General features: G+C 33.0%; 1 pseudogene; it reads left to right on the top strand.

Annotated features, from left to right (window-relative positions):
• Positions 1 to 5,619: 5,619 nt before the first annotated feature.
• Positions 5,620 to 8,943, top strand: LOC108464752 (protein YIP4b-like; annotated as a pseudogene).
• The last annotated feature ends 15,984 nt before the right edge of the window (positions 8,944 to 24,927 follow it).

Raw genomic sequence — 24,927 nt, 5'->3', positions numbered from 1 at the left:
TAGACATTTAAGTAGGGTTTATGTTGAATTAATGATGAAATTGGGGTTTAATTGATAAAAATTTGATCGTTATATTAAAGTTTTGATGGAAATTGAATAAGGAAATAATATGAATTATAAAAAGGAAGAAGATGAAAATAGTTAGGACAAATTTGGGATTTAAGTTAAAGTTGCATGGAAAGTTATTATTTTCTATAAAATATGTGTGTTATTAATTAATTATAATTACGCTAATTTTCGTAGCAAACAAAGAAACCGAGACGTTGAATGCGAAGGGAAAGGAAAAAGTGATCGAGGAGTAGCTTCAGAAAATATCGATTTGAATTACTTTAATTCAAGTTATTTATTATTAAATGTTTAATTTCAATATATGTGCATGAAAAATGAAACTGAAGTAAGTAGTGATATTTGAATTGAATGAGAATTGGACTTGATTGATGAATATATATATGTGTGAAATTGAATTGTATAATGATTTGTGGTGAATTTGAAATTGTAATTGAATTGTTATTGCGATTGATTTGAATTCAAATGATTATGATCAACTGAAAGTGAAAGTGATATGAATATGTGACTTCGATACCCTATTAACTAGTCGGGCTAAGGTGGATATAGTTGGCATGCTATAGGATAAGAAGAGTTCAGGGATTCTTCGACCTCGAGTCGATGAGACACTTGGTGTGTCACATTTGCTTCAGATAGATTCGATGAGGCGTTGGTCGCCACTTTTCTTCGGTTTAGCCGATGAGACATTGGTCGTTACTTATTTACTTCGAACTATCCGATGAGGCGTTGGTCGCCATTCTGGTGTGTTTGGTTGGATTCGTGTATCTTCCAAAGTTTGAGTTATGTTAATAGGGAAAATATATGTGAAGCGAAAAATCAAATGAAATTGATAAATTGAATTATTGAATGAAATGAGAAAATGATATTGTAAGATGAAATAAGAAATGCAATTTGTGTTATGAGATTGAAGGCATCAAACCAAGGTTCATGAATTATCTATATTTGAAATGTGAATTGGATATTTATATGTGATTGAGAGATGAACCAAAGGTTCATGAATAGTTGGTAATCTTATTGATGAGATATTGATTCAAATAATGAAAATGATACAATGGAAATATGATAACTTGGTATGAATTATATGTATGATTTGTTAATTATCTATGCATGTTTATGATATTTTATATTTTCTAAAATTTGAATTATGGTAATGCCACTGAGTATTTCCAATACTCAGTGCACGATTTGTTTCTGTGCGCAGGCTAGGTAAAGTTAAAGTTCGATTCCGCATCTGAGTCAATCCCGACCTCAGCTTAATTTCTGGTGATGAATCTATCTTTTGGAAATGTGGCATGTATTAGGTTTTGTTTTAGTCACTTAAATTTATTTTATGTTTTGGATGTAAGGTAATTTGTAATTTTTAAGAAGTATTTGAAATGAATAAATGAATGTTATTTGATCAAGACTTATAAGTCAATGTTTTGGGCATGAATTAGGTGTGTTTAATATGTGAAAATAGATTAAAAATAGTGAAAAATCAGCTTTTCATACTGCCAAGTCACATGGGCGTGTGCTCAGGCCATGTGACAAAGTCAGAATTGCCCACAGGTTAGTCCCACGGCTGTGTGAGCAAGTTAGATCTGCCCACGGGCTGGCCCCACGGCCATGGGAGCCCCACGGGTAGGCCCCACGAGCATGTCCGAGGCCACACGGGCGTGTGCCCCTATTTTCAAGGAAAAGTTTCCAAAGTTTTTGGTCTAGTCCCAAATCACTTCCTAAACTTATTTTGAGCCTCGTAGGTCTATATTAGGGACTTAAAGATGGAATTTGAGAAATTTTAAATTGACATAAGATTTATGACTCGATTTTGTTTGTTTATTAATGTTTAATTTCGATAATGCCTCGTAACCCTGTTCCGGTGACGGGTTGGGGTTAAGGGGTGTTACAGGCAAATTAGTGGGATTCCATGTTCCCATGCATGTGCTGCCATGTATCACTTAGGGCTTCAACCAGATGAATATCTGCATGAATATTATCACATTGATACCTATAAGAAAGCTTACTCTTTTCCAATGCATCCCATAAATGGGCCACATGATTGGGAAAAAACTGGTATTCAGCCAGTGCTACCTCCTATTGAAAGGAAAATGCCTAGGGGGCCCAAAAAAAATAGGAGGATGGCCAAAGATGAACCAAAAAAATTGAAGCCTAGTCACTTAAATAGGAAAGGTCTACTCATGACTTGTACTCAATGTGGCCAACATGGCCATAACAAGCGGTGTTGCACAAATTCAAAACAGGTACAGTGTTGTTTTTCATTTATATATATTGAGTAATTTTTTTATTTTATTTTGTCTAACCAATGATTATGGTCCATTTTTTACAGCAAGATGCACAACCATCTAAACAAAAGGGGAAATCTTCCATTAAAACGTCAACTACCTTAGATAAATCTAAGGGAAAGCAAACATTTTATATAAGTTTCTGTCTTTCACTACTAGTATGAGTTATTTTATACATTGTTCATATTAATATAAAATACTCTTGTAGTCTGGTAGAACCACAAGGTGCATGACAACAACTTTATGCCAAGATGGTAGTGGACAAACTTCTTTAACACCCAAGTCGCGAAATAAAAAGCGAAAGGCTCCTCTCGACCAGCTGGGAACACAATAATCAGTTGCAGGAAACATAAGTAAATCATCGTTATTTTGTTTTGAATAACTTCTGTTGTTTGTCTTGTGATTCACTATGATTAGTTGCTTTTGAACTTGTGTCATAATTCATTTATCTATTTGTATCTGTATCTATTTTCTATTTCGCAGGATCATCTCGCGACAGCTCGTGATCCAAAAAGTACGGTGTAAGGTATTTTGCCGACAATATTCTGGTTTTAGGATAGAAGATGGTAGTCACATTTTGAGCCTACAACATTCTGGTTTTGGAATACACCATTGTTGAATGTTATTTTGTTGTATTGAAAACCAATATGTTGGTTTTTTTTTTGTTCATATATAGCTCACTCACATTTTGGTTTTTGGCTGGTATAGCGTTGATGGTGTATAGGGTGAATGGTGTATAGACTAATCATATGCTTTTATAAAGTACATTTATCCAAATCATATGCTTAAATGATCAAATTTGTCTTTTTAGTCTTATGTTTATTGTCACTGCATTATTTATTAAGCCAAATTAAATTAGGCATAAACAACAAATATTGGTTATTACTTCCAAGCATAATGTTAAATTACATAAAAAACAGCCAATATTTGTCAATCAACATTTGCAACTGTTAGCTGCATATGCCTCTTACCAGTACTGCCAAAAAAGAAACTTATGGTGATACATACAATACATAACATAGAGCAAAAAAATAATATCTTATACATTGGCTTCCTTGATAACTTTAATTTTTTGCTTCATGGTCAACATTTTCTTCCTTAATGCTACTTCTCCTTCAACACCACAAATTGATCTACCTCCTTCAACCTCAATGTCAATAGCACTACTGCCACCATTATGGTTACCATCAAATGCAACCAAATCCATAGCATTCTTTCTAAGTGCTAAATTATCCTTCAAAAGATTTCGTTCACTATCACGCAATTGACGCAGTAACTCAATCGCACTGTCACACATTTTCCCATTGTATTGAAGAAATCACAACCACCATCCTACAAACAAATCCCAATTCAACCAAATTGAAATAATCCAAAATGAAAACAAAACAAATATTGATATTTATGAAATCATCAAAATTGAGCTCAACCTCAATTTGCAAATAAAAATTCTTCACTTACCCGAAAATTTGAACAACCATAAAATCTCCTTCCCGAATTTAAATTGCTCCATGAAGTGTCTCTTGGAGCTAACTTATTGCAGTGACATTTTATTGCTGGTCCATCGTAGGCGTACTCCTTCTACGATGAAATAACAACAATTGCATATGATGATTTTTTTCTTCGAACCATGCGTTACCCAACCTCTAGGCTGACTGTTCAAACTATGATAATCCATGGTTTCAGACGACAAGGAAGAAAAATAAAAATTTTCGGAAAGATTAAGGATTTCACGATTTGGTTCTAAGGGATTTCATGATTTCGTTCCTAATAGTTTTAGGGATTCAACGATTTGATTCGTAAAAGTTTTAAGGATTTCAAGATTTAGAGATTTGAAGATTGTTAGGGATTCAATGAAGATTTCAGAGGTTAGGGATTTGGGGAATTTCACGATTTGGGGATTTTAGAAATTGGGAAAATAGTTTCAAATTTGAGAGTTTGGGGATTTAAGGTTTTTTTTTGTTTTATGATTATTAAATTTGTTTAAATTTTTTGTCACGTCAGCTTATTTATTTTAATGTTAGACACGTCATCAGTCAACTGGAACACCACATAGACCTATTTTTTTGACTGGCTGTTGACTAATGGTTAGTTGATAGTTACTGTTTCAACTGGGTTGATATCTGAAAAGTCCGTTATGTGAAGGGCCGATTTGAAAAAAAAAAGGTTAGGGGCATATATTCAAAAGCCCCCAAAGGTTGAGACTTTTTTTGCAATTATTCCTTTTTTTTTCCACTCAATTGAGCACTTGAACTTTCAAAATGCACAAGAAAGGACTTCAAACTTCTTCAAAAAAAGCAATTAAGCTCTTGCCTTTTTTTGTCACTCAATTGGGTACTTGAACTTTTAAAATACATCGAAAAGTCCTTAAATTTTTTCAAAAAGCAATTAAGCCCTACTCTTATTAAAAATTAGAAAAAGTAAAAAAATAGAAAAACTATTAAATTATAATAAAATATAAAAATTTAAAATTTATTAAAATATAATTTTTTATAAAATTGCAATTTTTTAATAAAAATCATAAAAATTAAATTTTTCAGTTAAAGTCAATTTTTCAATCAAAGTCATCACATGTCCAACACAACGTGACATGTGGTGCAAAATGGTAAAAAATAAAATCAATAAAAAATATAGAAAAATTATAAAATACTTTTTTGGTATGATAATTTTAGAAATTTTTTACTAAATTTATATTTCTTTACATTTTGTATAATTTTATTACGACTTTATAAAATTTTATAATTCTATATATTTTATACATTTTACTATTTTTATAAAATTTTATAATTTTTTATATTTTTACAATTTTTATATATATTTTTAATTTTAATATTTGAATTTTTATTAATATTTAATAATATTTATAGTTTTTATTGATTTTAATTTTTATGATTTTCTTTTCTAATTTTAATAAAAGAAGCGGCTTAATTATTTTTTTAAAAGTTTGAGGGTTTTTTAATGCATTTTGAAAGTTCAAGTACTCAATTAAGTGTAAAAAGAAAGTAGGTGCATAGTTATTATTTTTCAAAAGGTTTGAGAACCTTTTTGATATATTTTAAAAGTTTAACTACCTAAATAAGTGCAAAAAGAAACAGAAATTTAATTATTTTTCTTTGAAAAAGTTTGAGGATGTTTTATCCATAATTAAACATTTGTAATGTAAATTTGAATGGGCTTAATCGATCCAGTTTGAACGGCTCGCTCGGGTAACCGGCCCATGTATGTACACGAAGCCGAATAAAAAAAGAGTTTAGAAGTACAAAAATCCTTTACTTCTCCTCTCGGCATCGGGAGTCAAATTCCATTTTTCTAAACAAAGAAACAGGAAGGAAAACAAAAATGTCTAATTCGCACATCGATACAATACCTCTTCATTCCTCGTACCAATCCGGCATCGACGAGATCGAGAATCTAATCACCGCCAGTATCCAATCCGGCCCAACCACTGTCCTCCCGGCCCGCCCTCCAAGTCCACCTCGGGCCTTCATTCCTGTCTCCTCTTCCCCCTTCATCTAATCTAACATCCCTCCTCCGCCTCCGCTCTCGTCCAATCAGATGCCGCGGCCTGTCCCGGCTGCTCCTTCCTCCTCCACCCTTCGGTAACTCTAGCAGCATCGTAGCGACCGGATTCGGTCCCCCGTCAAACACCCTAACGGAGCCCGTTTTGGACGCGGTAAAAAGAGATCTGTCGAGGATTGTAAGTAAATTGAAGTTGGTGGTGTTCCCGAATCCGTTCAGAAAAAATCCAGGTTAGGCCTTGAGAGATTGGGATCTGTGAGGGCCTTTCTTCTTCATTGTTTTCTTGGGTCTCACGCTCTCCTGGTCCGCCTCCGCTAAGAAGGTTTGTTTTCGCACTGGATTTCCATTTTCTCTTTTTACATTTTCTTATTTTTGTGTGTTTGATGAATTGATTTGATACGCATATATTTTATTTCTTATGAAATTTTGATTGTTAGCTGTTAAAATCTGATAAGGTTGTTGTCGATCCTTGGCTTAAATGAACTGAAATTTGGGGTTGTTAGAATAATAATTCTTCCTAAAAGGCAACACTGAATTCTAGAATAATTGTTCTACGGGAAAGTAATATTTGCGTCGATATTAAAGATTTCTAATTATTTCAAAATGTCATTTTATTTTTCATCAAAATTCTCTTTTTGCTTTTTGCTCTTGGAAGCAAAAACTAATTGGTTCAAGTAACAAACTTCACAACACCATTAATTCCGTCTAAGTTAAAATGTGCCATGCATTGCTGATTTGAATTGTAAATATTAAGGTTCACTACTATAATTGCCCGTTATATGTGGTAATTAGATAGTCTTGTTTTTTTAAAAGAAAGCCTGTTGCATAGATCGGCATTGTAGTTTTTGGTTCTGGTGCTAATAAAATTTATCCCTTTGGTGGATGGGTTGAAGCATCTGTTTACTGATGGATGATTTGGAATAATGTGTTTGTTTTCATTTGTAGCACTTAAGTAACACATTGTTATACGTGTAAAAATTAGATAAGGAAGGATTCTTCTTTAAGTAAATAAGTCCTGTCTGTACCTTTTTTAATTTTCAGATTTATTCACATAGATGTTTCCTTTTCATTTTTGTCTCCATCGTTTGATAGTTCAAACACAGCACAATGGCACAATATGGTCTCTGTAGCTGACTACACATCATGAGAGAAAGGCTTAGTTTGTAATTTGTAATTTCTGATGTATTTTATAGTTTTGCTGGGGTTCTCATTGTGTAAGTGCAAAACATCTTGTGACACCTGTCAATGAGCTGCTTTTTGAAGATTATCTGTTGACAACCCTGGCCATGAACTCAAGTTGCAATTTATTGAGATTTGGATGTATAATCTATGGATCATGTACTCACCAGTCATGACTTATAGTTAGATAATTAGGTTTCTTTGTCCTTTGGAGTTTAGACTTTTGGAAGGTTTTAATCATAAATGAAATTCTCATTCATTTTGTCACCTTTTTAACTTGCTCACCTTTCATCAGCCTAACCATACGTTGCTTGAGTATTTGATCTCTCATCCATTTAGAGATGGAGATGATCCAACCACATTCACTGGTAAATCTTGAGGTCAATCTAGGACAGATTGGAGATAGCCTAAGTTGCTGGGTTGCCTATCTGCATGAAATTCCTTCAAGACCTTTTGATGCATGATGGTGCTGCTTTGCATCTTGAAGAGGTATCAGCTCACTGTATTTTGTGATTACTTTTTGATCTTGCTTCTCCTTGTGTCATAAATGTAATTTCTCTTCCTGCAATCTTGCTTCATTTTTGTACTTTTCTTTTATCTGACAGACTTTCTTGCAAATTATATATGTTCGCCATAGTTTCACTGTAGAAGAGGCATCTCTTGCTTTTGTATCTAGACTTTTCGTCCATTCTTTATTTCCTGATATATATAAGTGTGTGTGTGTGTATCTCCTATTTTCTGTTTAGAATAATGATATCAAGGTTTTTTATTGAGTTATTACTAAGTTTCTCCTCTTAAATGTTCCAGTCTGAGGTATTTGCTATTGCATTTGCACTGCTCGCAGCTGGTGCAGTAATCTTGACATTGAATGTACTACTATTGGTAATTGCCTCTCTTCTTTACAGAGTAAAATGTTGACTGTGGGCAAGATTTTGAAATCTAGTTAAATGTTATATCTGGTCTGGGAATTCCCTTTTTACGAATAATAGTTAGATACCTTTTTTAAAAAAAAGAAAATTAGTATAAAAAGCTTTGCATAGGTAGTTGGGTATGCCTTCTGCTGAGGACTTTTCCTTTACATTGTTTCAGGGTGGGCATATCATTTTTTTAAAGAGTCTGAGTCTTCTAGGTTAAGGTTTGTTCCCTCTGGATGTAGGAGCCTAATCTGTATGATGGAGAACAATGTCATACTCAAAATGATTGTGGTCTGTGTAACATTGGCTTGGAGTTCATGGGCTGCCTATCCTTTCATGAGTTCAGCTGTCAACTTGAGTAGGAAAGCACTTGCACTCTACCCTGTTTTTCTTATGTACGTGTTTGTTGGTTTTCTTATCATTGCCGTTGATTGAAGTTTCTTCCCTTCAGGTGTTTCAAAAGAGTTACAAAACCTTACATAGGAATGTCTAGTTACTGTATTGTGTTCTACTACTGTCTCCTTTACTTTTGGTAGGGATGATTTATGGGCCGAAGCTTTAACAGGGTGTATTAGGGATTGAGCTTTATTTCTTTCTCATCTCTTTCAAGTTTTAGTTGGGGAAGAGGATTTCAACCCTTTTCTTCTCTTCTATTTTATGTACTAAATTGTTTACAAATAAAAATTCTAATCCATCGGCTTTCATCCTAGAACTTAATTTCTATTGAAATAGGAAAACAATTCAACATCATGGTCTTAGGAAGGTATTTTCTCTTGGTTAGTTAGCAGATGTTAATTTAATTATTTCTTTTTTCCTTTGATTATCAAAGAAAAGAATGCACCAACCATTAGGATATTTTGATTCTTTTAAGGTATTTCTCTTGGCTTTGAAGGTTATTTTTGTTCTATCTGAATTGGGAAAAATGTAGAGTAGAAATGGGAAAGGGAAAAGGGAAGGAAACAATCAAAGTTGAAAGGAAACACAAACTGATTTAAAATTAAATTGATATAATTGTAAAATAGTTCGAGAGACCAATCCATTTGGAAATTTTTATTAATCAAGAAGACTCCCGAGTTTTGATAAGATTTGAAAATGTCAAAATTTTAAAGTAAGGGCTCGAAATGTCAAAATTTTAATCTCCCCAAATTAGAGAGAAAGCTAGTGAAAGGAAAGTGACTAGATTTTTAAGATATACAATATCTTTTTTACACCATATTTAGATTAAAAGTAGTGAAGGAAAGGAAAAGAAGTTAAAATAGTGGAAAGTTAAAGAAAGTAAATGATTATATTTATCTTGTTTGGATAATTAAAATTAACGAAAGGAAGTAAAGTAATTTTAACAAATTTTTTAATAATAATGGAAAGAAAATAATTAATTATAATGAATTTTTACAATTATAACATTTTATATACTATTTATAAAAGAAATAGCGGAGAAGAAGACATTCATCTTAAAATTTTGTTTTATTTTCCTTTCTCTAGCTTTTTCCCCAATTTTAGGTAAATAAAACTTTAACTTTTAAGAGAAAGTAAGAGATACTCAATTCCATTACTTAGCTTAAATTATTAAGTTTATCCAAACAAAGAAAATGATGAACCTTTTATTACTTCTTTTTCCTCCCAACCTCTAATCGAGACATAGGTTTACCGTCTTTACCTTTTTATATAATTATATTATAAAAATTATAATGGTAAAAATTAATATAATTAGTTATTTTCCTTTATTAATTTTAACAAACCAAACTAAATAACATATAATCCTTTCTTTTATTTTTCTTTATAATTATTAATCTAAACATAGGGAAGTTCTAAGATATAATGTCCCAGCCGACCATGACCCCTTTTAAGTTGGAAAATTCCCCTGGCCTACAAAGAAAAAACATAGATCATAACCAATCATCTGGGGTTCATAGTGAATTGGTAAACACATTTTTCCAAGAAAGATAATATAGTGCAGGCCAAATTTGACAATATGCAAGCAATTAGAGAAAAGATGGTTTCTGTATTGGAGTATGCTCAAAAACCAATCATGAGATAATTGTAATCACATGCTTGTTCACCTAGTTTATTAATAAAATACATTGTCGTTATTATTATAGTTTCTATTTTTGTATATTGAATAATCTATTTAATAATAAAGTCCTAAGGTTAATATGATTATTCTTAAATGTCCTTAGTCAAGTATTATTATGGGTTTGGACAATAATAATGCATTGAGATTGATATGTAGCTGATTGAAGATAAAGTAGCCATTGCCAAATTTAATGTATGAGTACATGTTAGAGAACGACGTATTGGACTAGCCCATTATGGGAATGTTTTTTAGATTATTACGTAACAGTCACAACATTTTTCATAGTTATAATTATATGTATGATCCTTATACTCTAGATCATCATTATTCCAACATCGTAAATTGTATGCTTTGACACAGTCAAACGTCTTCCATAAAAGATTGTACTATAAAGTTAATAGATTTAGGAACTTAAGTTGAAAACGTGGATATTAATTGTTGGGAAAATATCATGTTTAACTTATTTTTCTTGGATTCACTCTAAAATAGTAGAGAGTTGGTTTTAAACTCTGCATGTGAGAATTTATTCAAACATGAGGCTTTGAATAAAACTCCATAGATATCTCAGTTTTCTTTAATCTTGAATTTCACAAAGTTTTAGTTGTCTAAGGGGAATTTCGAAAAACCAAAAACCTCTTTAGGTGTTGGGTTTTTGATTTCAATCGTTGATCACTCGGGTGGATTACGTAGAGATTGGACTTTTTTATTGCATTTGTGGTTTGTGAAACAACTTATAGTGTAGAATCAAAGTTGTTCTACACATCCTTTGTGAAGGCATAATTGATTTGCCACAAGATATGATGTTATTTGTATTCTTTTTATTATTATTATATAATTTTAGTTTGTTTAATAGCAAAATTAAGTTAATTTAATAATAATTTATGTTTTTACAGTTTAAGTAGTTAATTTATGACTTTTAGTAGTTTTTAATAATACTTGATATTGAAAGAAGGTTATTTGATTATGTAGGATGAATCAAGAGCTAAAAATGCAACAACTGGAGGAAACTGTTGTCGATGTCACAACATAAAAAATACGTCAAGAATAAAATTTGGAATGAAATTGGTACGAATGTCGCACATTGGGCTATGAAAGTTGTGACACTGAAGATAGAAACGAGGAAATGTCATAAACAAATTCCACGTCACGACGAGAAACTACCCAATGTCGCAACGTGGCAACAATTTCTTATGCGTTTCAGTTATGATTTCAATGTTGACGTAGTATCTTTTTTCCAACTTAAAATCCTAGTTGTTATATGGGGTTTTTTTTTTTCAGACTTAGCCATTAGTTAGTTTTCAGTTTTTCATTAGATTAGATTTTTATTATGTTTTATTAATTGGAACCTCTCGATTTTGAAGTTTAGACGCTTTGAGCGGAGAATGTTTCGAACATGTACTTTAATCTCGATTTATCAATGAGTAATCTCTCCTTTATTCTCCTTATTTATATATCTTTCGTTTACTGATTAATTGAATGTTTATATAAATAGGAGAATAAAACTTGTGTTTCCATAAATATCTTGCATGATTGATCTGGTTAACTAATTATTTAAATGAGTGCTTATTCATATGAATTTGGGTATGTATTTGAGTTAGCTAAAGTTCTCAATATACTAGGATTGATGACCCTTAGTAGAATAATTAGACAGATAGACTGAAAGGGTATTCTATTGTGTAAGCCTTTAGTAAACTTATGCTGAGCGATGAGTTCAAAAGGGTATCCATATGCCTAGAGGAGACCAAACGAGTATCTTAGGTAGTAACTTTTAGCAAGGATGAGACCGAAAAAGTGTTCTTAGTTAAGAGTGAGAAACAACTCAATTAAAGTAAATATTGGCTTAATTGATAATTAGTAATTCAACCAACTTTAGGCTAAGTAACTTATATAGTTTAAACAAGAAATAGGAAGTGCCAATAGTTTTATCCTTAGATTTAGTTTGAATTTAATTAATTTTATTGCAATCTTAATCTTGAATTTGCACTACTAACTTGTGACTTGACTAGATTAGTTTATTTTTTTTGAGATTAATTAATTTAATAATAATTTTCACTAACTTTATTTTTTTTGAGATTAATTAATTTAATAATAATTTTCACTAACTTAGCGATCCCTTGGTACGATTCTCGGAACACTTTTGGTATTTTGTTATACAATCTATGTTACAATTTGACATATTTGCTTGCAGGCACCACACATTTCTACATTTAATTGCATATTTCTAAGCCTTGGTGCACCCATGCTAGGGCGTGGCCAAGTTGTTGGCGCCGTTGTCGGAGATTCAGATGGTGTAAAATTGTTATTAAATTGATTGTTTGGTAAAATAATACTACTTGAAAGACAAACGAGCTAAATAGTGCTTTGACTTTTTTATATAATTATTTTTATTTCTCGTTTTTATTATTTTGTTTATCTACCTTGTTGATAATTTAGCTTAACTATAGATAAGGATGCATGCAGGTGGTATTATAATCAACAATCAAGCAAAAAAAGATTGAGTTGGTAGAATGGAGCCTCGATGAACTAATAAAGTTATGATGGAGAATATGGTAGGCACGAATGTTCATATGAACCTCCTTATGATTTGTATGAGTATGTAACTGGGAAAGAGAGCTATAACCGAGCATGATACAACTATTCAACTTATGATACACATTTTGGATTTGGTGCCCTAAGTGTATTATATTATTTTTGTTTGTATATTTGTAATTTTTTCGAATAGATTGGTTAATTAAAATTATCCATGAATTACATTATTACTTTTGTATAATGTCCTCATGTGATTTTTACATGTAAAGCAAAATAGAAGCAAATATAAGCTCATTAGTTGTCTAATTTTAGACTAATACTAAATTATATTATGTAGTCGGATAGTAATACAGAAAGATAATTTATATTAGTAGATAAACTTAAACATGTCATTAGTTTAATTAGAAATGAGCAAACCGATTGAAAGACTAATATGTCGTCTATCAAGTCTAATTGTAGAGATGTTTTGTCTTAGACATCGAAGTAGATGACTCACAGAGGATAGATATATAGATGTGACTGACTGGACTAACAGTACATCGGATTGAACTTAAATAGAATAGATCTTGAATCCGTTTATGGATTTATTCACTTGTGACATTTATAATGTGACATACCTTAATCTTGAGTGAATGATGAATTATGTATGCATGACTCGTATATTTTGATTTAAGTAAAGTATGAGTTCGAATAGATAAGGAACTGAAAGCTATTACGTTGGGTATGCAAAAAATTTTGTAGTATGTAGCATCATTCAAAATAGTGGATTTCATGGCCCAAGACATGGGTAAATGGTATCCTTTAATTGTCATTACATGATAGATGAAAAGTAAATGTGATCAATGATCATTTGTTTTTGTGATGAATAACTTAATTATTATATGATATTAGTTGACTTTTCATGAAGAAAGATGTAATGGTTACCATAAGGTAAAATAGGATCATATTGGGGGAATAAATTTATTCCAACAAGATTAAGGGTATCATATAAGGGTAACACAATTATGACAAGGTCATTAGATGAGCATTGATTGAGTAGCTTTCATAATGGTATGCCATTTGGGAGAATTTAGTCACGATACTATAGTAAAATGACTTTATGACTAAACGAGTTTATAATTAATAGGTGAAAGGCTAAAACTTCATTATAAATTTGAGTCCTGATCACATAGGCCAATTTGTCTCTCCGCTAGCTTGTTGAAACAAAAAATGAATTGTATGTTGAATCAAATAAACAAAAATGGATAAAAATGATAAAGTTAGAGAAATTGGTAACATTTGGAAATGAATGTGGTTTCCTTACTAAGTATAGAAATGACTTGAGAATTAATTTATGGTTTTTGAATTATTAATTAATCAATTAATTGAAGTTTGAAAATGAAATTAAATTAATTGGTTATTGTGAATCCGTTGGATATAGAAAAATTAAATATATTTTCTAATAAATTCTTTTACGATAAAGTTACTATGATTTCAAAGGAATTATAATTGGGTTTAGAAAATTATTTAATTAAGAAATTAATTAATTAAAATTAATTTAATAAATAATGTCTATTTTAGAAATAATAATTCTACCGGTTTTTTATTAGAGAGAAGTTTTGTTTTCCCATTGAAATTAAAGAAAATATTTTTGATTCTGTATTTATTTGAATTTTTTTGAGTCGACACTCAAAACTATTCTTGGTATGAGAATAACGGAGAAGGGCATTTGGTTGAAAGCCGGGAACGACAATTATTTGCCTCACTCAAAACACAAGTATATTTCAAAACAAGTTTATTGCTATAAATATCACAAACTGACTAGATTTTTAAAATTTTATTTTTTTGCTATGCTAGAACATCATTTTCGAACTAAAATTTTTCTAACAATTGGTATCAGAGTCAGTTGTGCTATGTTTATAATATAAATTGATATCAAAATTTTTCTCTTTCATGTGTGATTAATTTTGATAAGATGTGACATTCTTATAATTATCAGCAAGTTTGGAGATATGTATGTTATTATTTTATTATTATATATGATAAACTAATTTTTCCAAAGTTATGATTCTTAGAAAATTGAATATAATTATTACTAATTTTGGGTATGTAAAATTAGATCGTGAACTATTATCTCCACGTAAAATTTATTTTATTATTTTTAAAATAAATTATTTTTCGGTGAAACCCAAAGAACTAAGATGCATTTAGGTTACAATACCCATTACTTAACCCGATCACTAAGTCCTGATACCAGTTGCCTCCAAATAATTTGAGTTACTTAATTAAAAATCTAGCTTAGTTTATTCACAACTTTAAGTAGACTATGATTAATTCGAATTTACCAATTAAATATGATGTCTTTGATTTACAACAAATTTCAAAATAGAACTACAATTAAACTTTATACCAGTTCTACTATTCTTACATTCAATTCTTCTTAGCAAGCATGAACAATTAATTGCATTAACTTGAAGCTTAAGACTTCACTATAGGCACACATAAGCAATTCCCCTGAGGCATAGCCTTTAAGGGTGCCCTCTATATACATACATAGCTATTGTGTTCCACCTAGCTCTCAACGAGGTTTGGCTTGGTCCTTATCAATATCCCTATCTTTAGTGAACCTACATGTAAGAAGAAAAGAAAACATTATATGTTCAGGAGAACTTAGTGAGAACCTCTTATAAATTCTTAAGAAAACATGAGACGTTCAACTTAGGATTTAACTCCTTAGTAATCGTATTCAGTATTTCTGGTAGGCGAATTTGAGGATTGCGGAGGTGATTTCTACATCTGTGGTCTTCCTTAGAGTTCAAGGTCCTCACTGCACTGAAGTACTAGGGCTTACTAGCAATGCTGAGACCCATGCTTTGTCAAATATCCCCGAAGAAAGCTTCTTAACATATGCAATTCCTACGTTGGGAGCTCAACGAAATCCATGCCATTCTTCTTGGCTAGGTCTAATCTCTACTCTCCATTATTCTTTGGCGGTCTATGTTGGCCTTTCGACCATAGGCATAGACTTCCTCTCAAAAAGACATGGTTTGGCCTATTAAACCCTTTGACAGCCCTTTTTCCATCATCTTGATATATGTACACATTTGCGTAGTAGTGCATACTTAATCATGCTTGTTTACCTTGCATAGGATTCGTAGCTTCCCTAGCAGACTATTTTCTCTCTTCTACAACCTTTTCCCTATTTACTAATTCCTCAAGCCCACTCACCAGCACTCATATTTTCCTTTCTGCGGGACATTCGACAATTATCATCCTAGCGTTCCATTTTTCCCTGTTGGTTCGTCATGATTCCATAGTCGAGCTTTGGTCTTACACTCTATTCCTCATATTTTATGACTTGGAGGACTTCATTGGTTGCCATAGCCTAACCATGGTCTTGTACCTCGTGGTCCCTGTGTTTACTGTCCCGATGGACTATCTCGTGTTTATTATCTTGACGGGCTATCCCATGTTTATTGTCCCGACGAACTAACTATGATGCCATAACGTCTTCTAGCTATTGTCTTATAGCTATTGTCTTACACCATATAACCTCATGTTTACCATTCTAGTGGACCAACAAAGAATGCCATAACATCTTTCAACTATGGTCTTAATCCTATTTACCGTGCTGGCGTACTTTTATATGATGCCATTATGTGTTTCGACTATAGTCTTATTCACTTTTATCAATGCCATAACATCTTTCAGCTATGGTCTTACTTATTTTAGGTGCATAGCCTCCGATTGGTCCCATTGCATGGCCATGATTATTCTTATTCACTTTTCCAGTTTCATTCCACCTATTCCTCCATTCATTGTCATAACCTTGACACTCGAACACCATAGTGTCCCCTTCGCAAGGCCCAAAGCTTTGCTATCATGGTTCGATCACAACAATATTGTATGGCAGTATCTAACAGATCACCCCATTTTCCCATTCCTAACTTCACCTAACCCCTTGGTAGTTTCCCTTCCATATCATGCATACAATAATCATGCATACCATACAGAACATTATTATGCAATGCATTACGCTAGATAACAATTCAATAATCATCTATTATTACAATCAACAACTAGCATGACAATATCACACAACACTTAGCAATCAGGAGGCAAAGTGTAGGTACTTACTTTGTTTTCTTATCCTTGACAGCTTAGCTAGTCCAAACCCTAGAGCCTTCTTCGTCCTAGTAGCTAAGCATGACAACTAGGTTTTGGTTAAACCAATGATGGTAAACTCTTTGTAACCCAGAAACTTAAATTATAAAGAAGCTTTGAAGGTCTTATTCTACTTCTTTCTTTAGTACCTAAACATAAAGGGAGATAAGGAGACTTACTAGTTCCTTCATTTTCTATTACCCACCTTAAACTCTCACCTCTACTGCTACATGTAGAGCTTCCTTCATCTGCATCCCTTTTTTTTCTTCAAAATGACTAAAGAAGATGACACCATGGAGAGGAGAAGACTTATTTACAGAACTGAGAGAATTTTGTCTCTACTCACACCTAAATATTCTCTTTGGGCACGGTCTTCATTGACCATTTCCACCACCCATTCTTAATCATTTTCCACTTTGGAACCAGCTGGTTCCAATCTAATTGAATTTGGGTCGAGATCCAACTATTCAAAATTCAACCTCTAAAATTCTCAGATTTCCCAATAGAGTTAAATAATTTACTACTCCTTTTAGTTTAATCCTAGCTTTTCCCAATTCTGGGTCGATTAGGTTAACCTAGTGTTACACAGGTTGATCGAGACGATGCAAACCTAACCTACCCAAACTGATTGTAGACCAATGGTGATTTGACAATAGAGTGTGTCGGTGGTTCAGCAGTGATGATCAACGGTAAGGGTCGATGACGGAGGCCGATGATGAGGGCTCGATGGTGGACAATTACTTTTCGACAGTTGCTGATGGTAGCCAATGGCAGCTCGATAGTGACTACGTGAAAATGGTGACAAAAAAACGACGATGACAGAGACGTGAATTGATACCATAGCGAAAGTCCGTGGTGGCAAAATATAAGACCCAAAGTATGCTTTTGGGTGAATTTTGTAATGTTATTAATTTTCTAGGATGGAATCATGAAAATTTTGGTTGGTCAGGTTCCTTTAAATTTTATGCTTTTATATGAGATAACATTATGATATTTATTTGACTGGGAATGAATGTTCATGCATAACTATGTTAAGCATGCCATATAGTTTAGGAAAATGATGCGACATGTACTTGTCATGCGTTTATTAATTATTCATGATTGAAACCGAACATTAAAAAACTCTACATGTTTTTAAAAGATTGAGTGGAAGAAGGTCCCTGAACAAGACCTACAACCTCCATCGGTGATCTCTTGTGAAGGCATGAAATGGGCCTGCCCTGAGGTAGACGTTGTCATGTTAATTTCATTGAGGAGATTTTCTAAAAGAAAGAATAATTATCTTGTAATCGTATGATAGCTGGCCGACCATGTTGTAGGTATTATCATGCGATATAATAAGAAAATTTTCCTTTAAAAATGACAACTAGTCACTTGGTGAGATTTTCCCAAGATGACTCATTTATGATACATGATATGATAGGTGTTGAGTTGATTGTTATAAACTCAAGATCATTCTAGTTAAGTAACTTCCTACGAATCTCTACTTAATTTAGAATGATATCCAAACTTTAAATGATTATAAGAACGTGTGAATACCTAAGGAATTAGGTTCATGTATAATTGGATGAAAATCCATGTTCTTAGTAGCTGATTGAGATTGCCCCATGGTCACTCAATTCAATAGGTGTAGGAATTATCGTTACAATGACTTAAAAATGTTTTCAAGGATTAATGTAAGACTCATGCATCATCTTAATGCATACCGTTTGTTGGAAAATGTTTTCAAAATATTGCATAATACAAAGATATTAATGAATGAATATTTTATTTTCAGTTTGAAAATGACACCTACTCTCTTATTAAATATACTCATTGAGAAAAAACTAAACATAAATAATTATAAAAAATGGAAAAGGAACCTCATGATTGTTTTGAGCTATGAGAAACTAAAAATAGTCTTTAATAATAAATGCCCTTCAGCGACAAAGCTAAGGTTAGAAAACACTGAGAGGAGTTTGATGAGATAGTTCATTGATATAAGCTGACAAAAGTGACCAACACCCTTTATAAGGAACTAGACAAATTAGACAAACTAGAGGTCATATTTGATAACCAAAGTAATTTTAGACAAACTAGAGGTCATAGTTGATGGCCTAGCTACCTTGGTTCAAAAATCAGCTATAAAAAGTTTGATAAATGCCCAACAAAAACTCGACACTTTGGTGAAAAACTATATGATCACTCTTATGGCATCTTTATTTTAGGAAGACTATTTTAAAATACATTTTCTATGTGCCAAGTTTCAAAACAAACTTAATTTCTATGGCATCTTTATTTGATGACAACTTGACTGTGACTTTTAATAATAGTATTACATTATTTAGAAATTGTAAACTTCCCTGTAATGGATGGATGATAAATAATATCTATTTTATCAATCAAAATATGTACACATTACTTGAAACTAAAATTTTGAATAAAAGACTCAAAACTTCTCACTCTAATGAGTCGTACCTTTAGCATTTGAGACTTGGTCATATTAACTAAGAAAGAATCACAAGACTTGTGAAAGATGACACTTTAAGTTCATTGAAAGAATTTAATCTTTCATAATGTGAATCTTGCATGAAAGGCAAGATCAATAAGCAGTCTTTTAATGTAAAAGGAACAAGGGCCATGAAGCCTTTAGAACTTGTGTATACTAACGTATGTGGCCCCATGAACATCAATGTAAGAGGTGGTTACGAGTATTATGTAACCTTTATTGATTATTATTCTAGATATGAGTATGTGTACCTAATACACTACAAAAGTGAAACCTCTAAATAAATTCAAAGAGTTTTAAGCGAAATTGGAGGAATAACTGGGTTTACCTGTAAAGACACTTCGATCTGATCGAGGTGGAGAATATTTTTGAGACGAGTTCTTAGGGTATCATATAGATAATGGGATTCTATCCCAATTAATTGTGTTGGGCACTCCACAAAAAAATGAAGTGGCAGAGAAAAGAAATCAAACTTTGTTAGACATGGTTCATTCGATGTTAAGTTATTCTGTGACACCCCAAACTCGTATCCGTTATCGAAATAGGGTTTCAGAGTATCACTGAAACTTTCAGAATATTTTACAAATAATTTATCTAAATTACTATTCATTAATCGAGATCATTCAAAACGTCCTTTAATTGGACTCTCGAGGCTCAATGCAAGCACTAGAATCAAGTTGGGACTTAATCGAGAACTTTAAGAATTTTTCGCGACATTTCAAAAATTTTCCAAGGTACATGGCTCACACGCCCGTGTGGTCCAAGGGACACGCCCCTGTGACCCTAGGAAACGCTTGTGCTACAGGCCGTGTTTGAACCCGTATAACTTTTTGATTTATACATACGGCCATGCCACATGCCCGTGTACTAGGCCGTGTGGTTAATTAATTCAATTCAAAATTAGGTGCAAGTTTCACACGGCTAAGAGACACGTCCGTGTTCTAGGCCGTGTAGCACATACGGCTGAGACACACGCCCATGTCTCTGCCGGTGTGCTCAATTTTGAGCATTCTGTTTCATAAAATTAAGGTGTAGGGGACACACGACCTAACAACACACCCATGTACTCGGCCGTGTGTCACACACGGTCTAGACACACGCTCGTGTGTCTTCCCGTGTGAAAAAAATAAAAACATTTATAGCTTCATTTCTAACCCAAAATCACACCAAAGGCATGCACTTAAACTCACATCCAAATACTAACCATTTCAAGCATTTAAATTAAGCAAACTCCATCATTCAACAAGGTATATCATCACATGCATATATGTTTATAAACTTACCTTGGTTTAACTTAGGCATTAACATCATTTGATCACATATACTTAACATAACACATGTGTATATATATCATAATATCCTACTTAATCATACCAAAATAAACCATTACTAGCCATTCCAATGGCTAGGTTACAAGACATCATTTTCGAGACACTATTGTTCAAATTGTCCTATACATGCCATTATACCAAAATGATTCTACTATAAATACCCAAAATAACTAGTAGATAGTGTGATGATGCTCCAATGATCTCCAACCTTTGCGAGCTTTCGAGCACTATAAAACAGGGGAAAATAAAATGGAGTAAGTGTGACAGCCCTAAAGTGACCCTAGTCGGAAAGCAGTTTCGGGACTGCTAAATCGAGTCACCAAATTATTTGAATGTGATATTTATTGTTTAAAATATGTGAATATGAATGCCCGAAAATTTTTAAGCTTCGATTTAGTTAATTGCATGTGAATGGAGTACATAGGACTTATGTGAGAAAAATTAGAAATGTGCTAGGCAAATGTAAAGTGGCTTAATAATGCATGTTATAGAAATGGTGGGTTTGCATGTCAAATTGCCCAATATTTGAGCTAATGGCCGGCCATGCTATGAGTGGAAACATGTCACAAACATGTTATGTAGTGATGTATGTTAGGAACAATTAAATAATAAGTATGGGTAATAAAGAAATGGAAAAAAGGAAAAGAATGGAGAGATTGTTTCTCCCCCTTCCCATTGCCGTGAGTGTAAGAAAGAAAACAAAAAAAAAGTGTCCATCTTTCTTCATAGCTCTTGGCCGAATGTTCTAAGGAAGGGAGAAAAAAACAAGTTGTGTTCTTTGGTTTTTCTTGGCCGAATTGAAAGGAAGAAGAAGGGAGTGAAGCAATCGGTCATCTTAGGTCATTATTAAGGTAAAGGAAGATTGTACTAGCTCTTGAAATTTTAGTTGATATCAAGTGATTTTTGTAAACCCATGTTGAAATTGTGATTTTGGAATAAGTAAGGTTTTCGGCTATGGAGATTAATAAGGGTGATGGTCGTGTTTCATGCTAAATCTAGATGAACAATGGTAGTTTGCTTACATCTTGATGATTATGAGTTCCTTTCTTGGTTCTACCTTAGATCCATGAAGTATATTTTTTTATTTGGTGTTGTTGGAAGTATCAGCCATGATATATCCATAAGTATGACTTATGCTTATTGCATGGTAGGTAAGATTTATGTTTTGGATATATGTTTATATTTGGTTATAATCAACTTTGTGATTCGGCTCTTGCACACACATATATATATATATATATATATATATGATTGCACACGATGTATTGGTATGACCTATATATTATCTCAAGGTATATATTTACATATGATGGTGTTTCGGTTATGGAGTAAATGATGGATGCGTATTGAGTTATAATATGTAATGCGTTAGTTAGTAAAATGTATGCCATTTATGTGTGGTATTAGTATATAATCGGCCTCAACATAGACATGCATATTCGCCATAGGAAGAAGATTGGGGTTGCATGTATCCGGTTAGAGGCAAGCATATTGATGCTTTTGTCTTGGCTTAGAAAAAATTCGGCCAAGGGGGATATATTAGCTAAAATGTTGAGTTTGATTCGGGATTCCATATATAGATATGTGACTCTAATGCCTAAAGTATATATGGGCTAAGTACCTTGAGGTTTCCTTTTTGATGTTCGAATGAATTGTATTAAATTGCTTGATGTGATTAAAAATGCATATGACCATTGTGTAGTTGAGCTAGAAGGTGGCCATATGACCTATCAAACTCCTTGTCATATTCGGCCATAAGCTAGCATAACGAGACTTTAATAAGTTAACTTTGTTTGAATTAGCTCAAGAGCTTAGAGGACCACAGTTGGATAAGGAAAGGAAAAAGTTATCGAATAGCCGAAAACGTTCGACCACATCCGAGGTAAGTTTTCGAGTAATGGAACTTAGATTATGATTTGATTAGATCATGTTTTAAGCAAATCAAAATCATGCTCTTTGTGTGTGGCTATTGAGCCGAAATTGCAAGTGTGATAAGTGCCTTGTGTTTGAGTTTTGCTAATGAAAATGAAATACGAATGTGTCATGATTTTGTTTTGATAAATGTGCATGGTTATTCGAATGATGTCCGGGCTAAGTCCCGAAGGCTTTGTGCTAAGTGACTATATCCGGACTAAGATCTGGAAGGCATTTGTGCGAGTTACTAATCCGGGCTAAGCCCGAAGGCATTGGTGCGAGTTACTAAATCCGGGTTAAGTCCCGAAGGCATTTGTGCGAGTTACTATAACCGGGCAATGTCCCGAAGGCATTTGAACGAGTAGCTATATCCGGTTAAATTCTGAAGGTACGTGATTCGGGAATGAATGATCTTGCTGTAAAAATTTCAGTTAATACGCTTGTAAAAATCCCAACAATGAGGTATGTTTCGTAGTGCTTTGGAATAGTTGATTCCCTTCGAATAATATTCGCTCAGTTGATAAATGAGCTACCGGCCTTTGGCTAAGTTGATCTTTGTGTATGAATATAAGGGTTGGTAATGTGAAGTAAGTATGATATTGAGAATTTGTGCATATGAAATTATCTGTTTAGCTACATGAATGCTATACTTTGGTTGTGTCTAAATTCATGACTCAAACTTACTAAGCATTAAATGCTTGCTCCGTTTCTTGATTCTCTGTTTTATAGATTTTGGTTCGTCAGCTATCGGACTCGGGATTTTGAAGTTGAAGTCGCCCACACTATCAAAGCTCCTTTTGGTATACTTTTGGTTGAACTTTGAAATGACATGTCTAGGACTACCCTTTTGTTGTAGGTCATGTACCTTTCGGTTTTGTGTAAATTTGGATAGCCATGCGAAAATGGCTTAAGTATACTTTGATCATAGCATTATAATCGTTTTGTATGTTGTCCGTCGAGAGGTATGGAAATGTTGGTAACGGTTAGTCATGGGAATGGTTATTCATGATCACTTTTGGTATATGTATGACAAACTCTAGTTGATCCATGGAGGATCATGAAATAGGTAAAGTTTACCTTAAAAATAGATGTTGGCAGCAGCAGTGATGTGGATGTGAAAAATCTCTAAAAATAGTAGGAATGGAATTAAATAGTGAATAAATTATGTAAACGAACCTTGATGAATCTATTTTCATAGGAAAGTAATGAAACGATCATATGAATAGTATGTTAAGAGATATTTAAGTTTTTGTGAGACAGGGCCAGAACGGTTTCTGGAGTCCCTGTTCCAACTTTAGAAATTCATTATAAATTGACCAGAGATAATTAGAAGTCATGTAATATATGTACAGATTCATTTTCGAGTCTAGTTTCTGTAGAAACAAACGGCATCAGTATTGAAGCTGTGTACAGAGAGATATCCAAGTCGTAATACTCAAAGGTCAGTGTAGTCGATCCCTGTAACATGGGAGAATTTAACTAATAAACTGTACTAATTGACCCAACCAAAAATTCTAGAAAAAAATTTGCAGATGCATATATGAGTCTAGTTTCAGGAAAAAATCACGAAACTGATTTTCGAGTTGTGGAACTCAAGATATGATTTTTAAGGTGACAGTGACACAGTTAGCCAGCTGTCTGGAAATTTTTAAAATGAACTGTGAAAGCAAGTGATTTAAGTCTGCAAACCCCTCGTGTCCGACTCCGGCAACGGTCTCGGGTACGGGGTGTTACAGTAAGCATTACATGCTTAGTAAGTTTGTATAATGGAAACTAAACTTACCAATCCCGTTTATTAAATCTAAGCATACAATATCATGTTTTCCATGCATTTGACATAATTGCCTAAAAACATGCATTCAATCAAACATGTTAGTCACAAAGTATTCATATCAATCAAGTAAACATAGATGAGCTCTTCATACTATTTTCCTTCAAGTCATCATTTATTTCATTTCATTCCATAATTCTCTTATCATGTCAAGAAGTTTTGTGTCCGTTGAATTATTGAAATTCTGATAGATACTCAAGTGCTACACTCGAGGTGTACGATTCAATAACCCATTAATTCTTTTTCAAGAGTACCCATTAGGGCACTTAATTGAGGAACACACTCTCAAGTCACATATCATATAACAAGATTACCAGTCCAGGCTAAATCCTTTATATAACGTACGCTCGAAAGAGTTCAATTAGGATTACCAGTCCAGGCTAAATCTTAACTGTAACATATACTTGAGAGGTATTATATCAAGATTACCCATCCAGGCTAAATCCTTTCTATAATAAGGCCAATAGGATTACTCGTCCGAGCTAAATCCTGTTAGCAACAAATGCAGGACCTTATTCATTTTGGAAAAGCATATATGTTCATTGGAATTCAATATTCAAACAAGACTTAACCCTTTTTTTACCATTTCAAGAATGTATTTAATTTTTTCATTATAGCAATCAAATAATTCACATCAATATAAGTCACATTTCATACAAA

The sequence above is a fragment of the Gossypium arboreum genome, chromosome 3, assembly GCF_025698485.1.
Source record: "Gossypium arboreum isolate Shixiya-1 chromosome 3, ASM2569848v2, whole genome shotgun sequence".
In the NCBI taxonomy this organism is placed as follows: Eukaryota; Viridiplantae; Streptophyta; class Magnoliopsida; order Malvales; family Malvaceae; genus Gossypium; species Gossypium arboreum.
The sequence above is the reverse complement of the archived record's forward strand: the minus strand, read 5'-3'. Positions and strand labels throughout refer to the sequence as shown.